The sequence below is a fragment of the Nestor notabilis genome, unplaced genomic scaffold, assembly GCF_000696875.1.
Source record: "Nestor notabilis isolate BGI_N333 unplaced genomic scaffold, ASM69687v1 scaffold5997, whole genome shotgun sequence".
In the NCBI taxonomy this organism is placed as follows: domain Eukaryota; kingdom Metazoa; phylum Chordata; class Aves; order Psittaciformes; family Psittacidae; genus Nestor; species Nestor notabilis.
In genome coordinates, this window is record NW_009935966.1 from 7,162 (window position 1) to 14,094 (window position 6,933).

At 41.6% G+C, this 6,933-nt stretch overlaps 1 protein-coding gene across 1 annotated transcript in view; it reads left to right on the plus strand.

The window, feature by feature from the left end:
* Positions 1-3,862: 3,862 nt before the first annotated feature.
* The window catches only part of CTCF (CCCTC-binding factor (zinc finger protein)), a 22,997-nt gene continuing 19,926 nt past the window's right edge, over positions 3,863-6,933 (plus strand). Inside the window, exon 1 of the mRNA XM_010018092.1 lies at positions 3,863-3,895. The gene's annotated coding sequence lies outside the window, so the exon portion shown is untranslated. The remainder of the gene's footprint in view (positions 3,896-6,933) is intronic.

The window sequence follows — 6,933 nt, forward strand, 5'->3', positions numbered from 1 at the left end:
TTTGAAGAGAGGTTTATCGCTTCCTGTGGCGATACTGAATACTCAAATGGTACTCGCTGATTACTTGGTCCTTGCCTATGTTCCACATTAATGTGCTCTTCTACTTCCTGCTCAGGAATGACCACTGTTGACTCCTACCTACTCTGAGCTACTAGAGCATTATACGAGCCTAGAGTAGTTTATACTTCTGTAGTGTGTGTGGTGATAGTTTTATCCTGTTGAAGCAGCTGCATCCTCTCTCTTTTCTACCAGTGTTTTGACCTACATGAAGAAAAATTTGGCAGCTTCTGTGACTGTATGATAGAGCAGATTATCAAATATTCAAATGGCTGACTTGCCTGATGTGACGTCTGTAATGTTCTTGGAGACACCTGCTTTGAGTGGCATATGCAGACAATTCCTTAGGGATGTTTTCTCCAGCTCCACCAGATTCAAAGAAGGGAGATAGCAATGAATGCTTGTCCTGCTCTGTTATCAGTCTGGCTCTCCCTGATTAGAAGTACTGGATCCAGAGCAGTTGTTTGTTGATATGATGTGTTACCATTTGTCCTTGTCCCAGAGCTGCCTCTTCAAGCAGGCTGTCCTGTGCTGACAGCCAGGGAACCTTTTCAGCCACCTTCTGGCACTCAACATATAATCTCTTCTTGAAATTCTGGAGAAAAGAGTACACTATAGTCCTTATTTCTTCAAAGACTGGTCTGTCTTTTTCATTAGTTTAGAATTACTCATTGAGGTCTTTGGGTTTTCTCCTGCCAGTTAAAAAGTAGTGAAGTCCCTTGTCAGTGTTGCTTCCACCTTTTCTATGTGATGTTCATATAGGAGCCTTGCCCGAGGTAGGTCTTTGTACAGCCCTTCTTTGACTTAATGTCACGTGTGGGTTTGTGTCTCCTGAACAGTGATACACTGCGCCTGTGCTCTTTTAATGCTGGTCTCTTAAAAAACTAGGTGACTTTGTATAGTCACTGCTCTGTAAATGCTACTCACTAATAGGTTGTCGAGAATAACTCTATTTCTGCACATCAGCTGAAGAACTGGTCGGTGTTTGAGATCCTGCAGAAGGGTACCAAGTCCTCTAGAACTTGTATGGAAGAGAACACTGAGACCAATAAATTTCTCTTTCCTAAGAACGTCATAGTTATAACTTCATAGATGAAAAAAATCCCTCACTTTGTGTTTGAAGTTAAAGTATAGCCTTCATTTTCATACGGTGCCAGAGAATATTTTACCCAGTAAAATAATTTGGGTTGGAAGTGACTTATTGTGGTACCGTGGTTCAAACTCTGGCTTAGTGCAGGACTGGCTTTGAAGTTAGATGAAGTTGTTCAGGGCTGTATTCAGTGAATATTTTCAGTAACTGAAAGATTATTTTCCACAGTATCTCTGAGCAACCTGCAGTGTTTGACCACTCTCATTGTTGCAGCTTGTCTGTTTCATTGTGTCTTTTCTCTGTGTACCTCCCAGAGTGTGGGTCAGCTTCCCATTGCTCCTCTGTTAGGTAGTTGAAGGTAGCAGCAAGATCTCCTCTTAGCCTCCTCACAGCTGTTAGTTTGCTCTTGTAGGTCTTGTTCTCCAGCCACCTCATCATTTTGGCAGCCCTCTAATGAGCTTTTTCCCCATGTGTACTAACCTCGAAAATAGGCATGTTGAGCACTTGCATTTCCAGTTTATCCCTATTTTCCTTCAAGCTTATCAAACCTTGCCCATGTATCAAAGATCTGATTGGAATGTAAAGTCATGCAAGGTATTTTATGCCAGAAAATAGGCTGATACTATAACAGAAGTAAGCCATCTTTCCAGTAAAGGAGGGGAGGAGTGGCTCTCCTTCCCTCTGGGACATTGGCATGGAGTCAGTCAGAAATGTCTTGCGTTTCTGAAGTATGTGCGTCCACAGTGCTAGGAAGCTTTGCTCCCTGGGTTGTACGTCAGTAGGCTTATAGTCTTTGAGTGGTATAAGGGCTGCTCTACTTCACATCATCTCTTTTTAAAAACTCCAGATTTTAAAATAAAAAAACCCAACCAAAACTTACTTCCTTAAGCAGAGTCAACACCTTCTAATGAGAGAAGAGTGATGGTTGTGCCTTGCATTGACTCACCATCAGCTGTAATCTGCAGGTACCCCTCTAAACCATTCTGAATTTATTTTGCCTTTAGTGTGGAAACAGACTATGGTTATTATCACTTTGTTTCTCTTTTCCTCTTTTTGTTCAAATGAGATCTTTCCACTGCTAAGTCATTTGCCAAGGAGAAGATTGGGTTTGAAAACTGGAAGAAAAACTATTTCTTGATCCAAAATTTCAGGAAAACCAAAGTTAGAATAAAAGACTAGCAGTAGGCAAAAGGCTGCCTTCATTCAATGAAGTGTGCTCTGTTGAGCAGTCCTGGAGTATTTGGCCAGTGCTGAGACCTATGAGGTGATAGTTCCACATGGGAGGTGTTTGCTTCGCATCATGTGTCTTCTGACTGGAGAAGTCCTTCACTCTTAAGGCTCTTCTGTGTTAATTTGCAAGTTGTTAAGTTTTAGGAAATGGTAGTCTCCTCCAGGGTTACAGGTCAGGAATAAAAACTTAACTACTGGCAGTAGCTGGTTTACATGCTTACCAGCACTGTGGGCAAGCTCTCACCAGTACAGAACCTGGCAAGGATGAGCCTGGGTCAGCAGTCTTAATGTGCCCTTAGCAATGGCACACACCCCACGTGTTCTCTAAGCATCCCCTTTTCTGGTCAGTGAATGTATAGAACAGATGTGATTTTTGAAGAGTTAGTGTGAAATAAAGAGATCCATTTCAGACACTTTTTAAAAGCTCGCTATCACTGAGTATCCTCAGCTCTACAAACTTCTCATCAGTGGTGTACTTTGAAGCTGATAAACAATTAAAAATAGACTTGTGTAGGAAAAAAAATGCAGCCAGAACCCAGACTTGGGTGTCTTGTACTAAATAAATGACAAAACCAGGGAGAAAAGTACTTAAATTCAAAGGGTGTAGAACTAGAGTGAAATTCAACACTGCTTGGTCACATCACTGCATGCGGCAGGACTGTATGCCTCGCTTGAGAAACACTCCTGTGGAGCTGCTTACTGCTTCTAGTGTTTGTAGCATGTATGCACACTGAGGACTCAAAAAGATTACAGATGAGAAGCAATGTACTACCTTGTAAATATTTTAGTTCTGTAAGTGTATTTTAAGCTTTTAATTGATAAGGATAACAAAGGTAGCTCTGCAACTCTGCCATGCGCTGGCTGTTCCTCCTCAGGAAAACAAGGTTAGAATCATGTTAGAGCCCATTTTGATACTTTATCAGTAGCGCTACTTGTTGCATTAACAGTACTGAGAAGGTTATACTTGCCCTAATCTACACCCCTTTAACAATAAAAGCTGCTTTTGTGTTGTGCTTTGGTATTCCACAGCACAAGAGAGAAGAACCAGCTGAAGTAGGTATAACCACCTCCAAAATGTCATGTTGCACTCTTCACTTGACATGAGGCATACAGAGGTTTAGGTTGTAAGAACTGAAAATGCTAAAGAGTTTGAGAAGAGGCAGAGAGAGAGGAGTTTGTAAAATGAGTTCATTCTTCCTCATGAGAAGTATTAAAGCCAATTAAAATACTCTTGGTTTTGTTTAAGGCTTTTTTGGTAAGTGAAGAGGTCGTCAAGCAGTTATCAATGCTGCTCATAGACATGTGGGGTTACACGTTTTCTGTTAAACAAACATTACACATTCAAACAGTGCTTCCCCCCCGCCGCTCCTTCTCTTCCCATTCACTTTTGTGTAGTTTCACTAGTACAACTCATCTGTTCCAGAGTGTGTTCTGACATCAAGAGCTGCATGAAGAATAGCCAGCATGAAGAGAACAAATCAGTCCAGGCAGAAGTGCAGAAGCATCAAGAACCTAAATGTAAATTAAGGGGTTTAAAGTGTGGTATGCATTCCGTGTGAGGCAGTAGTTGCCTGAGCGCTTAAAGCTTGCACTGTGCTGGGAGAAACTCTCTGGGCCTGCTTACCTTGTGGCTGGCCTGAGCGTTGGGCACACCAGAGACCTGGTCTGGATGGAAATAAGTATCTTTTTGGCTGGGTGAGTTCTGGCCTGGATTAGTTTCCTGCCCAGTTAGGTGCAATCTTAGAAATGCTTGTGCTAACGTGAGGGATAGCTGGGGTGACGTGGTTAGGAACAGTGGGCAGCTTAAGAGTGAAGATGACTTTTCGGACTGAGTGTGTTTGAAAATGAGGCCTTATTCCTGCTGGAAAGGGTTTTTTCCTCCAAGGTAGAGTGCCTTTGTAGGATTTTTATTTTTTCTTCATCTGCATGAAAGGTTGATTTTTAATGGCACATTTAGGGCTCAGTGTATGGTGAGTCCAAATGAATTAGATGAGTGTTTAAAATGTATTAAACTAAAAACTTTAGCATGAAGGCCACTGTATAGGATTCACCTGGGTTTGATTCTGTTTACATCTGTTCCAACACTTACTAATTTGGATAAACTTCCCTGTGATCTGTGATTCCAAAGCAAGGATAACTTAGGCGCTAGGAGTTTGTCTTGTCCACCTCCCTTTGGCCAAAACTCTTGGAATTTCCTGTCCCTGCTGCAACAACAGTAAACTACACCTCTGCATTTGACAGCCTGACATTAAGTTGACTAAGCACTGACTTGAGTTTTCCTTATGAATCAGGGTGTAATTTACTAGGTGACTCACAGTTCTTGCATGGGCAGCTGTTGTTCATGGGGTAGGACCCATGTCACCATCCCAGGGATGAGCACTTACTGCTCATCTGATTTGAAGCTTGAATTCCCTTGTCCAGGCAGAATATCACTACTTAATGGGTACGCACAAGAAGATAAAAGGAGCAGCTGTTCCCCAAAAGGTAGTTGTTGGATACTCATTCATCTAGATGAAGCCTTAGAGGAAAACAAAATCCAGAGACTTGTAGCTTATTATGAAGTCTCCAGAATGCCATGAAACTTGTTGCGTTGGTCTCTTCTTGGGTGTGGAATCAAATGCCGAAGAATCCTGCTCTGGTCAGACTGATTTTGAAGAAACATCTTTTTTTGCTGTTAGCAGTTTGCTAATAGCCTAAATGAAAGCCTCAATTCATGTGTGAGGGGGAAAACTGACTGCAGATACTTGTTGAGAAAACTGTTAACCTTTTGTGGTATCTACCCACAGTAGCAGACTTTACTTTTGGTGGCAGTGGATTTTACAGACTGTTTTAACCTGAAATAGTTTTCCATTGTTCACAATTTATTACCTGCAAGTATTCCAGTGGTCTTCTGTGAGCTCCTTCATCACTTTTATATTATGAAGAACTTTAAAAGGGAGGGACTGATTACTTTTATGATCTAGCATCAGCTGAAAAGGAATTCCTCTGTGACTGCTACTTTTAAAGTGTAAATCTGTCTGTGTTTTACACCTGATAAAATTGCCTGTTTGTTTTTCTGAAATGAACTGTCAGGTTAGCAAAACAGATATAGCTTTCTTAATCTATTAAGAAGGGAAACATTCCCCCAGAAATTATTGATATGGAAATGTTTCATTTGCATTTCCCCACTTTATCTAAAGAATTCTGTGTATGACTAAAGAAGTAGCTCATCTGGTGAGACTGCACTAGCAGTTATTGGAAGAAGTAGGGAAAAACTAAAATTTAAAAGAATGTTAACTAGGAATGGAAGGAGAAGTTAAGGAAGAATGGAACAAGGTTTAAGAATAAGAATATTTACTAAAATGGATCCCTACTACCTTCTCAATAAAATTTGAATTCTCAAAATCTAAAGGAAAAACAAGGAAAAACTGGTTCTTCCAGAAATAAAGCTGAAAAGCTTCAACCAGACTGCCTTCTTCATTAAAGCTTACCACATCAGGTAAAGTTAGTTATAGCCCAAGTGACTTCAAGATGGGTAGGATTTATTATCAGTAACTGCAGGAATTATTTGGGGGGGGGAGAGGGGGGGGCAGGAAGTGGTATGGTGTGAATATTTCTTCACAGTGCAAGTTTGAGGCAGTTGGCATTGTTGTGTGACACTTGCAGGCTACATCTTATTACAGCAGAACTTACACTATCAGGTGTAAGGATTAAGAGGGACCTTGTGCTGCAAACAGCTGAGGAGAGAGAGAGAGTTGTATTTCCTTCTGTCTTGCTGGGCAACCCTGTATACATACTCCATTTTCAAGTGTTGCACATGTTTTCCCTCCCATGAGCTCTTGATCCAAAGTCCCAGGTTAACTTTATCCTGAGTAATTGCCAGAAGTCACTTGTTGACTGAAAAATAGGGATCAGTGCTGAATTAAAGGTCTTGCCGCTTTGAACTATTTCATGTGACACACTTTGAAAGAGCTCTGCTCTGGGCAGGAGCAGCAACTAGGAAGATTACTTTTGTAGGTAGGAAGGAGAGGGCTAAAATGGCAGGCAGAGGCTGGAGGTAGTTTTAGAATTGTCACAGAATGCTTTTTGATCCTAATTCTACATCAAGCTGGCTGTGGGTAATGAATGTCCTGTAGCCATGGAGATGGTGGTTTGGCTGGTCTCTTGGGAGCTCATAAGGGTAGCAGGTGAAGATTGCTTTTGATAACATCTGTCCCAAAGCATGCTATCTTCACTTAAGTGTAAGTAAAAGGTAACACTGATTCACAATTAACTACTAAATGGATAAAAGAGTAGTGTGTCGGTTTGATCACAGGTAAATACTATTGGATTTGAACAAGAAGGTGCCCACAAACTGACTGTGATCCAGAAGGTTGCAGGGTGATTGAGACAGCAATTCACCTGTAGTGTGATTTGGTGGGTGGCAGAATAGCACAGAGGGGAGGGACACAGCTCATTGTAGCCACCTAGCTTCTGGGACACAAGGTTATTGATGCTGGGGTTTGCTTAGAGCATTACGCTGGCGCTGCTGGTGGCACTCTGAACCTGCTCCCTTATCTCTGTCTGCCCAAGCATTT